The sequence below is a fragment of the Onychomys torridus genome, chromosome 12 (genome assembly GCF_903995425.1).
Source record: "Onychomys torridus chromosome 12, mOncTor1.1, whole genome shotgun sequence".
Classification (NCBI taxonomy): domain Eukaryota; kingdom Metazoa; phylum Chordata; class Mammalia; order Rodentia; family Cricetidae; genus Onychomys; species Onychomys torridus.
In genome coordinates, this window is record NC_050454.1 from 22926874 (window position 1) to 22944370 (window position 17497).

Genomic DNA, 17497 nt, shown 5'->3' on the forward strand with positions numbered 1-17497 from the left:
ATAATTTTACAATATATTTTTAATATTTTTTACCTTTTGCTTTAGAACTATGCAGGCTAGACAGGTGCTTGCACATGAACCCACCCAGTATTAGTGGTGATAATTCCTTACAAAATGGCAGTACTTTTGAGTTCAACTGGAATATGTGTCTCTAGTTTACATAATATCTCTCATTTTTTATAAGTCTGTATTCTTACTTTTTGTTAAACACTTTTGTATGTGCCTAATTAAACTAAATGTAATTGTTTTCAAAATAAAAGGTAGTGCTTATAGAAGTAAGATGAATATAGACTAAAATTCTTGCTTTCTAAGTCCTGTCTTTCATTCAAGAGCTTCTTTTGTCTTTTAGAACCATCACCAAAGAAGTGAAATGCAAAGGAGCAGGAGTCTTTGTGCTGACACAGAGTTAGTGTGTCTACTAAAAGGATGCTAGCAGGAAAGGTTGCTGTATTGAGGAGAATAGTCTTTGTGCTGACACAGAGTTAGTGTGTCTACTAAAGAGATGCTAGCCCGAAAGGTTGCTGTATTAAAGGAGAATAGTCTTTGTGCTGACACAGAGTTAGTGTGTCTACTAAAGGGATGCTAGCAGGAAAGGTTGCTATATTAAAGGAGAATAGTCTTTGTGCTGACACAGAGTTAGTGTGTCTACTAAAGGGATGCTAGCAGGAAAGGTTGCTATATTAAAGGAGAATAGTCTTTGTGCTGACACAGAGTTAGTGTGTCTACTAAAGGGATGCTAGCAGGAAAGGTTGCTGTATTAAAGGAGGATAGTTTCATCTTTCAGATGTACATTAATTTTTTATTCTATAGAGGCTGCCATTTTAATTTTGGCATACATTTTATATTCTTAAAATATTACCATATTTTGTAAAATTTTATCCCTTCTCAGTTTTAAGTGCTGGCATCAAATGTTATTTGTCACAAACCACAATACTTGTCCCTGTGGAACTGTTATTTTGTGTTAATACATAATACTATTGATTAAACAATATAGCTTCCAAACTTCAAGGCCTTTCTCAGACACCAATTCCCCTAACCTCACTATGAGCCTCTTGTGTAGTATCATTTGTTTGAAGTCTTGTTAACATGTAAATAAATTATGCACAGAACACTTCCTCTATTTACCCAACTTACTACATTGAAGCAACTGTCTTGATGGAACACAGATTGATATATTGTGTGTTTCTGTACTAAACCAAAGTGAAGAAAGCATTTTATGAATATTGAACAGAACCTACTTCATAACAGTTTTTAAAGTATTTTATGAATTATAGACAATCTGAGCCATGGGATATGATGTAATTCTACATAACAGAGTTCAGAGAAAGAAGATAGCTCCTCAAACAGAATTGGATTAGACTCTTGATAAATATGCATTGGGTCTTTGATAGCACTTTAACTTTATAAGCATATCTCACATTTAATTGTGCATATTACCATTGTAGTACTATAGTAAATATAGCAGTAATGAAAATACAGAAATAAGGATGCTTCCTAAAACAATCTGTCTTTAGTGTAATGCACTTTTTTTTAACCTCTAATGCTTTAGTTTCAAATATGCCATTTTGTTTCTTTTGAGAAGCAATTGCTAACTTCCATATTATTTCATAGAAAATTTATAATATCTGCATAATGTTACATTCTCTATATACAAAATTAGAATTCTCCAGAGGAAAAGATTAGATCAGACAAAATTTGTGCAATAACAAGTTGAAATAAGTTATTAAAAGTTGATAATATCAAGCCTATGGAATATAATGCTACTTGATTAATTATTATATTAACTTTACTGAAGAAATAATTACTGCAGAAATTGTTCATTTTTTGAGCACAGATAAATAGTGAGATGAAGAGGCAGTTTAGTGATATGCAATAAGTCAAACTTGGCAAAATCAAAATGGTACTATAATTTATCTCACTGGAGAATAAAAGATATTTTACTAGGTAATGTGCTTACTACATAATCCTGAGGATCACCCATGTAAAAAGCTTGCTATGGCTATGTCTGCTTGAGAATAATAATCATGTTGATAGCTATATTTTTCTAGCCAGGCCAATCAGGAAGCTCCAAGTTTGGTGGGAAACCTTGTCTCAAAAATAAAATGGAAAATGATTGAGGAAGACACCTGATATTGACACCTGGCCCCATGTGCACACATGTACAAACACATACACACACACAAAAAACCTATCTCATTGAAATGGTATCTCAGATTACAATAGTGGTGATTTTTGTTGTGTAATCAGATTATTAATGCTTGTAATTATTATACATTTCTATATTTTCCATCCTTTTCCTTATAATAATTATTTATAATTATTAATTTTCTTCTTTGACAATTGGATACATTCATATAATGCACCTACTTACCCTTGCCCCAATGTCTTCTCTCTCTGTCACAAACTGCCCCCTTGCCAGTAGCTTTCTGATATTCATGAAGTCTTTTGATTTTGTCTTATGTACCACTGAGTTAACAAGGGCTGGCTGTGTGGCCATGGGTTTTGAACTATCCATCATAGCCTTCTGAGCTTACCTGGAGTACACCAGTGAAGTCAGTGACTGCTTCTCTCCATCATTAGTTAATAGTTCACCAGGGTTGGGTGTGGCCCAGTGAATCTCCCTGTCTATGATGGGCTGTTGACAGGCCCAGACACAAGAAGGGCAACTAACCCTGCTTTGAGATCATGATTGCAATGGCTCTGTCATTTTCCAAAGATAGCATTTCCTATCATTTTTCCTATCTTCCTGCTCTTACATCCTGTTCACCCCTGTTCTGGAATGCCTTAGAGTAGACCTTTTAAGTGTTTTGTTTAGGGCTTGGCACTTAGTCATTGCTTATTCAGCACATGAGTCTCTGCATTTTTCACTGTTCATTGCAAGGAGAAACTTCTTTGGTGAGTCTTAGTGTAGCATTTGTCTATGAATGTAAACATGAATATTTAGAAAGCATTGTAACACCATGACTCTTTAGCCAAGTTCTCATCTGGGCCCAAGATCTTCTCTGCTGTGTGGTTTTGATTAGGTATACAGTGCACAGCATGAATGCCTTTGTGTGCATAGACCTCAAATCAGATCATCGGGTGATTGGTTATCAACATAATAGTCAATATTGTGCCAGTGGACAGATTTTGCTGGGCAAAATTTCTTTGTATTGCTTGCAGGATTCACAGTTGGCTAGGACCTTGATGGTTTTTCTCCTATAGCAGCCTGCATAATACCTTTTGTAACTATGAAAGCTAGTCAGAAGGGAAGAAGCTTCCAAATCCGTCACAGCTTGATTTCTCTATATCATGTAACAAAGGTATATTTTTTGCAATAGAGTCCTATCATCAATTCTGGTGAGCAAGCAAAAGAAATGGTAAGAGCTTGTGTTATTTGGGGGACAAGATCCAAGTTCAGTGAAAACTTTTGCCTTGAAAACAATGAGGTGAAGAGCAATAGGGCAGACCCCAAATGTCGACCTCTAGTCTTGCACACATGTATGTTGCCAAGCACACCTGCACACTCATACTTATATACAAACAAAAAAATTTGTTTATAATATTATGTACATTGGAAGCATTGGACTTTACCATGTATATAGAAGCTACGCACTAGAAATACTAAGGCTGAAAGAGATATATTTACAGGAAGTTCTTCAGTGTATAAAAGGATAACTATATGATTTTGTGAATATTGTGGTAAATCATTTCCATGAGAAATATGGTATATTTTATATGAATACCTCTTCTCAACATAAGCTGATGATATCTGATTAGATATAATTTAGTATTTTCAGTGTTTAAAGATTCAGATCAGACAGATATTGTACTCTGGATTTTCTTAGAGTATATGTAGATACAAAACTCAAGGGCTGCAATTATTTTAGGAAATTTTCTATATATTCTGTTTCTTAAGTTATACCTTTGGCTGCTATTAGAAAATTTCTAAAAACACATGATACATGTTCATTTCATCTTATACGATATCGTGATTTTGTAAATGTATTCCTAAATGTGAATGTCCTATGTAAGTCTATTCTCAGGGGAATTTTATTGTGGACCTCCACTTAAATAGATACCTTTACAGTAAATGTTATTCTGCATTTCTGTATATGAACTTCATAATTTTTCAGTTTTTAATTCCTATGTACATTATCCCCTTAATATATTCCTGAAAAATGTGACTTGAGTGAGCACAGGAAATCAAGAGAAATGATAGTATGTTCATACATACAAACCTAAATCAAAGTATTTAGATCTACTTAAAGAGATCCCAGTGCTATGATTTTGTATGATATTAAGTCTAGATTGCATGTCCTCCAAGATTGGCTAGAATATTTAGCTCAGTATAGCTCTAAAATCCTCAGCATCCCATGATGAGCTAATATAATTCCAGTTCTTCTTGCCTTTAGGTTCTGTCAACTCTATATGTGTATTGTGTATGTTGTGTATTTACTTTGTCTCTTGACTTAGTTATTAATTTACTTTTTCCCTTTTATTGAAATAGATTCTTGTCTCATACAAAATATCTAGATTGCAGGTTCCCTTCCCTTTACTCCTCCCAACTCCCTTTCCCATCCAGATCCACTCCTTTTCTGTCTCTCAGTAGAAAAGAACAGGCTAGTAATAGATAATAACAAAATATAAGATAAATTTTGAAAATCACATTAAAGTGGACAAGCAACCCAAAAGAAGGAAAAGACTCCAGATAGCAGACACATGAATTAGAGACCCACTTGTTTACCCACTCAGGATTCCCATAAAAATACTATACTGAAAGCTATAATATATCTGCAGAATACATGGTGCAGACCCCTGCATGCCCTGTGCTTGCTGCTTCAGTCTTTGTGAGCTCATATGAGCATAGCATAGTTGATTTAGAGGAACTTGGTCTCCTGGTGTCCTCCATGTCCTCTGGCTCTTACACTCTTTCTGCCTCTTCTTCTTCAGGCTTCCCTGAGCTCTGAAGGGAGGCTTTTAATGGGGACATTCCATTTAGAGCTATATGTTCAAAGGTCTCTCTCACAGCCTGATGCCTGGCTGTGAGTCTCTGTTTATTACCATCTACTGCAGGAAACAGCTTCCCTGATGATGGCTGAATAAAGCACTTATACATAAGTGTAGCTGAATATCATTAGGAATCATTGTATCACTACTTTTTATGTATTTATTTATGACCAGTAGTATTTGGTTTTACTCTAGATCTGGGCTATCTAGTCTCTGTTTCCTGGTTAACCAAGTAGTATTGCTTTTGGGTTTGATCTCATGGAGTGGGCCTCAAGTCAAATCAGATGTTGGTTGGTTACTCCTACAAGCTTTGTGCCGCTATTGCCCCAGCATATTTTGCAGGCAGGACAGGATTGTTGATTCAAGGGTTTGTGTCTGGTTTGGTGTTTATGTTTCTCTTTTGGTAGCTTTGAACTCGTTGGCATAGGACAAGACTTTCTGAACAGAAAAACAATAATGAAGGCACTAAGATTCATAATTAATAATGGGAACTTATGAAACTAAAAAGCTTATATAAAGTAAAGGACATTTGGGCAAAGCAGCAGACTACAGAATGGGAACAGATTATTACCAACTCTACATCCTGTAGAGGGACAAAATATATAAAGAATTCAAGAGCTTGGTGTGATGGTACACACCTTTGATCCCAGTTCTTGGGAGGAAGAGGCAAGTGGATCTCTGAGTTAGAGGCCACTCTGGTATACAAAGTGAGTTCCAGAAAAGCTAGAGTTGTTACACAGAGAAACCTTGTCTCAAAAAAATGAGAAGAAGAAGGAGGAGGGGGAGGAAGAGGAAGAGGAGGAGGAGGAGGAGAAAGAAGAAGAATTCAAGAACTTGATAGTAAAACACAAATCCCAATCACTTGGGCCCACCGGATCATTTAATGGCACTTGGAAAATGTAAGAGAAAATAATCCTTTATTGTTTTATAAGTTAATTAACTCAGGCACTTCATTATACTGACAGAAAGATAAATAACATGTATAGGTAAATATACAATATAATATATAATAAGCCCAAATCAAGAAAGGAAGAAATTAATAACTATAAAAATTAATAAAATAGAAAAGAAGTTCCCTCCTGGTAGTATCTGATGTCATGGTATCTCCCAGGTAATTCTCTGCTTCCAGGCATGAGTCCTTGGGCTTCTTGCCTTAGAAGCACAGTAGTCTACATGGTGAGAAAGTGAGGACCTTCCCCAAAGACAACCCTTTCAAACCTTTTCACCTCCCAGCCTAGAAAGGCTACAAGGCTGGCATGACCCACAGCATCTGGGAAGTTGACAGGCCTGCCTAAAAGAAGTAATGGAGTCTGTGACCATTGTTGAGACACCATCCATGGTGGTTTTTGACATTGAAGGATATGTGGAAACCCCATAAGCCCTCTACCTTCAGGACAGTCTTTGCTGGACACGTCAGTGATGAGTGTAAAAGGCATTTCTACAAGAACAGGCACAAATTCAAGGTTCCCTCACCAAATGCTGCAAGAAATGGTAGGACAACATAGGCAAGAAACATCTGGTAGAGGACTTCACCAGCACCAAGAAGTCCTGCCAAGTCATCCGAATAAAGGCCCACATTCAAATGTGTCTGCCTCCTCTGTGCCAGAAGGAGGCCCACTCAATGCAGGTCCAAGTGAATACAGGCACTGTGGCTGAGAAACTAGACTGGGCCCAGAGAGGATGCAGCAGCAGGTTCCTGTGAACCAGGTGTTCAGACAGAATGAGATTATTGATGTCATCAAGGTGACCGAAGGTAACAGCTACAAATAGTTGTAGCATGAATCTTAAAGGATCTTATTAATAAAAAACCAAACCTAGAGCCAGGTATTGTGGTGAATGCTGAAAGATCAGAGAAGCAGAACAAGCCACAGCTACCTCACCTTGCCAATTCCTCAGCTGATCTCATTTCCTCAAACTAGAAGCCTCTGTGTCCTTACTGAATGGGTCTCAGCTGAACTATTGCTCAAAAGCCTAAAAGCTTAACCAGCTCTAGTTCCTGGTCCTCACGCCTTATATACCTTTCTGATTTCTGCCATCACTTCCTGGGATTAAAGGTGTGAGTCACCATGCCTGGCTGTTTCCAGTGTGGCTTTAAACTCACAGAGATCTGGATGGATCTCTGTCTCTCAAGTGATAGGATTAAAGGTGAGTGTGCACCATTTTCTGGCCTCTATATCTAGTGGCTGTTCTGTTCTCTGACCCAAGATAAGTTTATTAGGGTGCCAATATTTTGGGGAACACAATATCACCACAAATAGTTCACCAGTTGCTGGCATCCAAAGAAGCTACCCTGAAAAACCCATCTAGGGTATTGGAGCCTGGCACTGCCTGTGTGGCTTTCTCTGTGGCTTGAGCTGGGCAAAAAGGCTACCATAATCAGCAAAATCTCTAAGATTGGTCAGGGCTAGCTCATCAAGGATGGCAAGATGATCAAGAGCCATGCTCTGCCAGTTTTGATCTGTCTTAGCAGAGTACTAAACTCACTGGGTGGCTTTGTCAATTATGCTGATATGGTCAGTGATTTTGTAATGCTGAAGGGCAAAGGCAGTGTGGTGGAAACCAAGAAGGGAGCACTTGCTAGTTCAGACCAAATGATGAGTTCTTGAGGAAATTGTCATAAAGTTCATTGATACCACCTCCAAGTTGGCCAAGGTCATTTCTAGACCATGTAAGGGAAGCAGTCATCCATGAGACCACTCAAGAAAGCCCAGATTGCCAAGGAAGAAGATGTTTAATATGCCAGAAGCTCCTTGTGCAGCTGGTTGGATCCCAATAACATTTTTTTTTGAATGTCAAAAAAAAAATCAATTTAGTTGAAATGAAACAGCCTGGAAATGCTAAGGTTAACGAGGCTAACCTAGGAAGAAATATAGAACTTGGATAGGCTTGTAACCATTAGATAAATAATATTGATAAGGCTAGAGGGGAAGAGAGAATGGGGGAGGAGAGGAGGGAGGAAAAGAGACAGACAGACCCTAAATACCTATGGTTTTCTTGATAAATTCTACCAAAAACCTAAAGAAAAAAAGCAGTCTTTCACACAATTTTCTAGAATATATTGAGAAAAAGAACAGTTTTTAAAATGAGGATAAGGATAATATCTTGCAGTAAACAGACAAAAATATCACAAAAAAGAAAAAACAAAATCAGTAATTATACTGAAAATAGATACCAAAAATCTTCAGCACACTATTTGAAAATAGCAATATAGGAAAGCATTTGTGTACCCTGATCAAGTAAGATTCTTACCAGAAGTGCTAGGTGACTTAAAATCCAGTAACCAATTAATATAAAAATATAAATTGACCATCTTTTATTTTTCTCTGATAGCTGGATTCCTATTCATTTTCTTTTTGGTTTGTTTTTACATTCCAACCAGTTTCCCTTCCCTTCTCTCCTCCTAGTTCCTCTCCCCTGCATCCACTCCTCATCCTCCTCTGTTTCTTTTTAGATGTGGGTGGGATTACCATGGACATCAGCCAGCCATGGTATATGAAGCTGCAGTGAGATTAAGCACCCCCTCTTCCTTTATGGCTGGATGAGGCAATGCAGTAGGTGTAATGGGTCCCAAAAGTAGTCAACAGAGTCAGAGACATTCCTCTGCTCTCACTGTTAAGAATCCCACACAAAGACCAAGTCACACAATTGTAACATATATGCAGAGGGATTAGGTCAGAATTGACCGTCTTAAAGGATACATAAAAATATTTTAAAAACCCAGGCTCCATGACAGAAATCTTAAGAAGTTACGAATCTCATGAAGGCATCTATTAAAAAAAACTATAATATAAATGTAGTGATGAAATCTCACTGCTAAGACTGGGAAAGAGCAAGGTCGTGAGGTCTGACCTATGGCATTTAACAATATAATAAACTTAAGTTCAGAATGATGAGACAGGGAAAGGGAATGAAATAGAGGCCCTAGGGATGGAAATCAGTGGAAAACTGAAATATAAAAAGATTTCTATTTGTAGATACTATAATCTGGCATATAGAGAATTAAGTAATGCACATAGACAACTTAAGAATGAATTAGGAGATTGGCAAATTAACTAGATGCAAGTTCACTCTAGTAATCAGTTTTCTTTTTGCATACCAACAATGAAATTACAAAAATCCTTTTGTAATAGCATCAAAACCAGTATTTTTTTCAGAAACTGACAAGCTAATTCTAACAGTTGAAAATGATGCAACAGTCAATTTACTTATTAAAAAGAAAGCAAAATTAGATTATATACACTATCTTATCTTAATACTTACTATTCAAAGTCTAGTAAGGAAGAGACTGATATTGGAATGTAGAACAATGGGATAAAAATTGAGAATTCAGAAAATTAAACCTTGGTTTTGGTCAGTTGGCTTTTTTCAAAGGTACCAATACAATTTGGCAATGCTAGGTATGGTGCAAAGACTATATGACTACTTATATATTTGAATACTTCACACCATCCATAAAAATTAGCTGAAAAATGCATCATGTACCTAAATATAAGAGCTAATTATAAAACCTAAAGAAGATGTTATAGAAGAAAATCTTCATGCCTTTGTGTTAGGCAAAACCAAACAACCAAAACCTTGATTTTTTAAAATCCATAAATCCCAGTAATGATTGGACTGGCAAGATATGCCTGCTGGTGCAATAGTGGCACAAATGATATGGAAGTAGTCAATCACTATCTTATTGGATTTAATGCTCACTCTGCAAGATTGAATCCATTCTTGGTATTATTAATTAGGCTAAAATTTGTGACTGGCTAGGTCATAGATCCTAGGGGAGTTCTAATACTATTATTTTTCTAAATGAACATAGTATTAAACTGTCCTATTAGTGCCTATCTTTATACCCATACATTAGTTCATATCTCAACCCTCATTTAAAAAAGTTTCTTTTTACAGTAGATAGTGATTAGTACAGAGAACAACAACTGGTCAATGTATCACAATCAGTATCACACCTTTCCCTCCCAAGATTCAAGGATTTTCAAAAATAGAGGTCAGAAAGATTGTAAGAGCCAGAAGTAGTGGACATCTTTAATGAAACATTGTCAATTGAACATGGTTGGACAGTTTCACACATGAGGTCACCAAGGTTATGACTGCATGTACAACCTATATATAGCCAGACAAAATTCCAGTGAAGAGTTTCCCATCCCTATCTGAGAATCTATTGGCAATTAATGGCTGCTGAAGGAGGTTGTGTAAGTTTTCTTCTAAGATGCTGTCCCTGAAAGGCTACCCATACTCCAGTAAACGTTCCCATACTCTTGCATATACAAGCAGCATTAATTAGACTGAGTGAATTTTCAAACAAAGAAAGACAGTGCATGAAGTTGGAGTAGATTGGGGAGAAATTGGAATGGAGGGAATGGAGAGGGAATTTGATAAAAACATATTATATGCATGTATGAAATTTTCAGCATGCCTACAAAAAATGAATCAATAACTTGAACGTCAACAAAATTAAGAACTTTTGAACTTCATGATAGAAGTGAAATGATAAGCTGCAGTTAAGAAAATAGCTACAAGGGTTTGAACAGATTTACAAATCATCAATTTATCATACTTGTTAATGTTATATATAAATCATAAATTATTTTCATAAAGAAATATTCCATAGTATGATAAAGGATCCAATTTAAACTGTGACTCTTTTGAAAAAATACTTCACTGAAGAAAAAATAGGAATTACATTAAACACGGAATTACATTAAACACAAGAAAAGATATTCAACCTGATTAACCCTAAGGAAAAGTGAACTTAAATCATAAGACACAACTTCATACTTCTCTAGTAGTTATAATTATGTTTTTTAAAGGCAGTTATAAGTAATCCTGAAGATATGGAGAAATGGAACTCTTCCGCACAGCTGGTGTCAGTGTAAAATTGCATAATCCATTTTAAAAATGTTGGAAATTTCTTAATAATTAAAATAATTCAACAATTAGAACTTCTAAGTGCTTCCCAAAAAGAAATGAAAATATATATCCACACATTTCATACTGGGAATGTTCATGGAAGTATTATTTGGGGTAGCCAAAATATGGAAGCTGCCTTAGTGTACATCAGCTGATAAATGGACTTTAAAGATGTGATGCATTACATAAATTCCATTTGTCAGATAAATATATGAAGGCAATTTGAATTGTGACAAAATTTTTCTCAAGATGGATTGTGTTTATGGTTGTGTTACTCTGAATTTTATCAAAATCATTGATAGTATGGATAACGTGATGGGCAGTTTTTATCATATCCTTGACAAGATATAGGATCTCTTGCAGGGTAGTCGCAGTGAGGAATTCCCTATATTAGGTTGGCCTGTGGGCATTCATGTGAGGGATTTCTGAATTGGGTTCATTGAGTGTGTAAGACTTACTGTGAATTTGAAATGTACCATTTTCTGGGCTGGGCCCCAAAGTGAATGCATTGAAGCAAGAAACCTTAGCACTGTATGGATTCCTTGTTCTTGTCTGGGAATGTGCTTGACAAGCTATTGCAAGTTGTTGCTCCTTTTGACTTCCCTGTTGATAGTGGACTGTAACCTGGAATTGTAAGTCAAATAAACTCTGTCTCTCTTAAGTTGGCTTTTCTTTTCTTTTCTTCCTTTCTTTTCTTTTCTTTTTTCTTTTCTTTTTTTTTTTTTGGAGCTTTCTGTCATAGCAACAAGACATGAGATTCAGATATATGTTCTATAAGTTATGTTACCATATGGTACTAAAATAAAAGTGTGCTTATTTAAAATATAAGCCGGCTGATATCACCTAATCAAGTAACCAAGGTTAACATCCACAGTGATGTGCCATAATATCATGTACTTCCTAATATTTCAATAGTACATATTTATCTATGCTTCTGTGGAACTCTTAATTCTAGTCTATTTATGAAAAATATTAGACAAATTCAAGTTTAGTAACAGAACACAAAATATTTTATCTTGTTCAAAACCGAGAAGGTAATGGAAAACACATAAAAAAAAAAAAAAATTGTCACAGACCAAAGAAACCAAGGGCACGTCGCCCAGCCATGCAGTCTGGAATTCTGAATGGGATTCTTAGAACAGAAAAAAGATACTAGGAGAAGACTTGATAACATATATTATTTGACATTGACAGAACATTTACTAACATTAAGAGTCATTTTATTTCAGGTGTGAAAATAATCCAGCTGTGTTTATCAAAAGTTCTCTTTTAGTGATGCATACTAAAGTCTCTATGGGTGAGTGATATGTTATCTGGTATTGCCTTTTAAATGATCTGGTGGAAGAAGAACTGGTAAGAAGAATAGGTGGAAAAGGAGTGTGTTGGGAGTGCGTGGGACTCACTGTACATTCTTCCTTTCATATGTTTGAAATTTTCCATTATACCTTTTTTCTAAAGGAAAATTCAATTGAAAAACTAATCTCACCATCAGCACTCTCTGTTGACCACAGCCACATCTTTAAGAATCACATATGAACATGTCAGAATTAATGAGCCATAAAAAGACTTACTGCACGTGTAAAAGTCACCTGAGCAAGATAAGATCAGGGCTGAAAACTTGGAAGAACACAAAGAGAAGTGCTTGAGTTAGCAGACCTGCTAAACTGCGATGCTGCTGCTTCTTCCCTTGCAGCTCTGTGGTCCAGTGACATGCTGATATCTCAATTCCTATCTAAAATGAGGAAGAATGTGGTCAGAAGCCACCTTTGTTCCTACTCAGTGCTACTAGGATCTGTGGCACTTCACTAACTACTCCTTATCGTTTTTTGTTGTTTGAGGGCTTTCTTGTGGCATTGTGACTTGTAGCAGGGATCACTGTAAAATACGACATGTGCTGCTTCTCTTAGCATCCATACAGAATCTAGTACAAACTACAGAGCTCCATGCAGAGAGAATCCTTCTCCAGGCTTTGTAATTTACACTGATGTCACTGTATCATTGGATATTGGCTATAATCTATACATCCTCATAGTTTTATTTTTACTTGAACATCTACCACTGATGTTAAATTTACTACTGCCTAAGATTCAATTTTTAAAAAGATTTTAGAAACTTACATCAGGAGAAATGTATTTTTGGTGATGACACATGCTTCATAGATCTGGTTTAAAGGTGGATTCATTGTACAGTTGTGACCATGAAAGTTGGAAGCGGTAAAGCAGAGTGGGGCCATGATAAGACACTGTCCTGATTTTCTGCCCCTGAATCTCACTGTGCCCTCAGAAATATTTCACTTTTCTTAATGACCTGCCATCAAGCAATTTCTACCTAATATTGAGCAGTAGGCTGCTCAGTGACAGAATTAATGGTTTGATCATGTGGCAATGAAGAGGAGCAGTATTCATATCGAAGACAACTGGTCCCACTTCCAGGTCCATCTTTGGGCCAAGATACGTAGTCGCCAACAGTGAGTTGGCGACTGTATTTTTTTGAGTTCTGGCGCAAAGCAAGATCCATCTGTTTTGCCCAGCCGTTTGCCTGAGTGCCACAGAACAGTCCTGTTATTAGGCTTATTTGTGGTCCTATTTGAGGTTAGGAATAATGTAAATAAACTTCTGTCCTCCTTTTGATGAATGCAGCACAGGAATTAAAAGTGGTGGTGTTGGTAGTGTAAGTGAGGCTGTGTCTATTTTCTCAATTGCTCTATTTTCTTTGGAAGGAGAAACAGACATTTAAGAATGAGTTTGTCATCTGGAAGGATAGTTGTGACCAAGTTTCCCTCAACAGGATACAAGATGTTATTTTTGAGCTTCATTACCCTCACCAGAGAGAGGGAGAGAGACAGAGACAGACAGAGGGAGAAGCAGGCAGAAATGGAGAAGAAAGCTAGTCACAGAGGACAGGGAGGGAGGGTGTGTATGTATGACTTAATGCTGACTATTCACAATGAACTTTGTGATTTTGAATAGTTCTGTTTACTCCACATCTGCTGCTTTGAGGAAAAGGAAATATGACTGAACTGGACTGCTAGTTGTCAGTTCAATTCTGTGTGTGTGTGTGCATGCAGCCTGATCTCTCTCACCTTTTGAGCCAGACGGTGATTCACTTGCACTGACCACATATTGTTGGTGAGAACAATACCAGTTGCAATTCAGATTTATCTAGAAATGGACACTTTTTATGTTTCTGAATCATTTACCAGGGGTTATTGTTATTCCATATAATTTTTGAGCACAGTTATTTTTGTCAGTGTCTTTCCTGAATGTTTGGTTGCCTTATAAGGATGTATGTGCTCTCCTCTCCTCTCATTCAGTTGTCCCTGGTGACGCCTCCATAATTTCTGTCTTTGCACTGGTGCATTTTAGTCTAATTCAGGCTTTTGAAAAGCAGAGGGAAAGTTTAGTAAGTCAGTTAGTAATTCTTTTTTCAAAAATCTAATCTCATTCATGGGTGGATTTAGTATGAAGTATGAGCATGTTTGCATTTAAAATGTATGTACATCAAATAGACACATTGCCTAAATTATTATTCCATGGAGTTCAAAAGAAAAAAGGATTTGCAAGTGAGAACCAGATGCGTGTTCTCCTAGTAGGTGTAATTTCAAGGGTGATTTATGATTATGATCTCATGTGGAAATATTAAAATATTGTTTTGTGTTATGTGATGGTCAGACATAAACCCACCACAATCAGTGCAACGAATATATATTAAGAACACTGTTGTGTTGTTGTAAAGAAAAATAAGGAAACTAATTATAATAGCTCCATTTGCATTTTAAAAGTTTCTTTTTCTAAACACTAATATGTTATTTATTTGAAGATAAAAATAGGAATGACTTATGTAGTGTGTTGTGATTCCTTTATTACTATTATTTGTAGAGGGTGGTGTGTGAAGAAAAGATTGAAAAGAAAGACTAGGATATTTTAAGCCCAAAATTGTGGGATACAGTTAGAGATCTAAATGCCTGCATTCTTAATTTAAAGATTAAAGATCCATTTTTTTTTAACCAGAAAATTAAACCAGGGTGTCTTACTCAAATCCATATGATCTTCCTGTGTTACACTAATGATGCTATGGGAAAGGAAGTATAGTATGACATTAAGTGTGGCACAGGCAGCCCATATAATAATTTAGTGTTCATTTTGCATTTTGTATTGCCAACTATGTGTGTTTACCTCTAGTTTACAGCTCCTCCACCACAGGTCAATCATTTGGAACCATAGTTTAGTATTTTTCCTAATATCCTGCAGTCATAGTTTTCCTTTAACATAAATACTCAGATCCATAGATTTTTTTTCCATGTTCTATGAGCTTAATATTTTCCATACTGTTTGGATTGTGAAATTCTTCCCTAGGATTTTTCTTCTTTAAATTACTTAGATTGTAACTGAATTCACTATAGAAGCTTCTAGTCATACCGCTATGAAGTCCTTAGCCATGCAGGAGATTGGATTTCTTTCAGAATTCCCTTTGTTTCCACTTTAGATCCTTTTATTTTCATTAAGAAACTACTCTGGGAAAAGGTTTTTTTTCCCCTTTCTTTCTTTCTTTCTTTTTCCCCCTTAACAGGGATAAAAAAGCTCCGCTTGACTGGTAATGCATTGCTTTGGATGGGGAAACATTATGAAAGTTTAATTTTTAATTAAATCTGAAATACCAATTATAACTGAAAGAGATTTTAACCTGTTTCTTTTCAGACTGCCTGAAGTTACATTTCGAGACTGAAATCACTGCACCTTAAAAACAAAAGATTGAGCTGCACTGTGTTCCTGTAAGTAGAAGCTTCCTGTGCCTTCTTCTGTGTTTCTGTGACCAACCCACAAAGGGACAGAACCACTATCATAGTAACCAGACACGAGGGAAAATTGGGATGTCCCTGCAGAAATAGAACCTTAAATTATTTCCCTTAAAAAAAGTTATTGAGCTCAATATTTCTGGGTGTCTTTTATTCACTCGAAATTACGAAACCTTTTTTTGGCAGGTTTGAATTTCATTAGAGAGGGTGTCGCCCACTATGCATCAGCACAGTGACACATACCCTCTGTGGAGAGATTTGTGCATTTTTATACCAGATTAAGAGGTAAAAGAATTCTTTGAATCGAATAGATTTCATTTTCTTTAGTGATGTCACTAGAATTTTTTAGCCTTTGTGTCAATGGAAATGAAAAGTTCATGATGACATCACAGGATTCTATAGTCTTGAAGATTTTGGGCAAACCTAAGTAAAAATGCATAATTCCCTTGTGTGCGTGTGTTCCCCATTCTGCTACAAAGCAGTCAAAATAGCACATCTTATGTCTTCCCGTGAGCTACAAGGCTGTCTCTCAGAGCCCCATTGTTCCATAAATGCATGTCAGAGTCTACCACAGTCTGCTCTACCCTTATTTAGCTGCTGTTTTGTCAATGTACTTGGAAGAACAATTAACATTTGGGATTTCAATGTCTGAATAACAGGCAGTGAATAGAACTGGAGCAAATAAAAGATTCAGATGCCCAGGGTAAGAAAACAGAAGCTTATAGTTGGTGGAGGAGAGAAAGAAAATCACTTTAATTCTTCATTCGGAGTTGGGAAATACTGTTAAGGAAAGAGCTTTTTCATATTTTAGATCAAAACACAAATTTTAGTAATAAAATCCAGGTTTATGATGCCTTGCTAAGTTTTACAGTCTGGTGTTTTCTGTCAGAGTCTAGAAACACTATCTTTTCTTTTGGAGTGCTAGTTGTGGGATCTCCTTACTGCACCCCAGCTTCTGTAGTGTGGGTCCCGACACAGAGACTCAGAGCACTTCCTCCATGTCACTTTCCTTCACTACAGTCTGTCATTAGTGACTGGAGACAGGCCTGAGTATTACATGTCTGTATTTTCGTCTGAGTTCTGTTAAGTTCTTTTTTGTTTGTTTTGTTTTTGAGAGAACTGACACTGAGGGCGCTTTGGCAACTTGAGTTTGTTGACAAACTAGACTGAATAATAAGTAACAGTGGTTAATTTTGTCAGAATTTAACAGTTCAAGCCTATGGACACTAAAGTCTCTAAAAGTAAGGACTTGTTCATTTTATGGTCCCCAGTGCTTATCCCCGTAATGGATAACCACAAAAAAGCTATTGTTTGCAATACAATTACAAAAGTTTTTAAAAAGTCAGAAATTGGAGATGATTTACTGTACAGAGGTGTCAGGTAAAGGTTTTGGCAATTAGGAAAATGGTTATAAACAACTGGCCACAGACCATGCTTCTGTTCATATACGACAGGACGTCAGCCTCTTGTTTGCTCATCACCTTGCTAATTTATGCTGCTTTTCCTGACTGAAAGCCAAGTATCCATTCCTATACATTCTCTTGGTCTGTGAAATAGTCTCAGTAGTTTTCTATGTAAGGTCCGTGTTATTTCTCATGCCATAGAACTGACTCCAATCCACCTAGATAGAGGGTATTTATTAGCCATACCCATCTCTCCTGCTGGCTATACAGTAGACTGTTTGAAGGAACTGAAGCAAGTGATCCAGTGATGCTGGTTTAGGAAGACAGGACATTAAGAAGTTACTGTGAGCTGGGCAGTGGTAGTGAATGGCTTTAATCCCAGCACTTGGGAGGC

At 36.6% G+C, this 17497-nt stretch overlaps 1 pseudogene; it reads left to right on the forward strand.

Annotated features, from left to right (window-relative positions):
* The first annotated feature begins 6086 nt into the window (after positions 1-6086).
* LOC118594274 overlaps positions 6087-17497 on the forward strand; it is a 32931-nt pseudogene continuing 21520 nt past the window's right edge.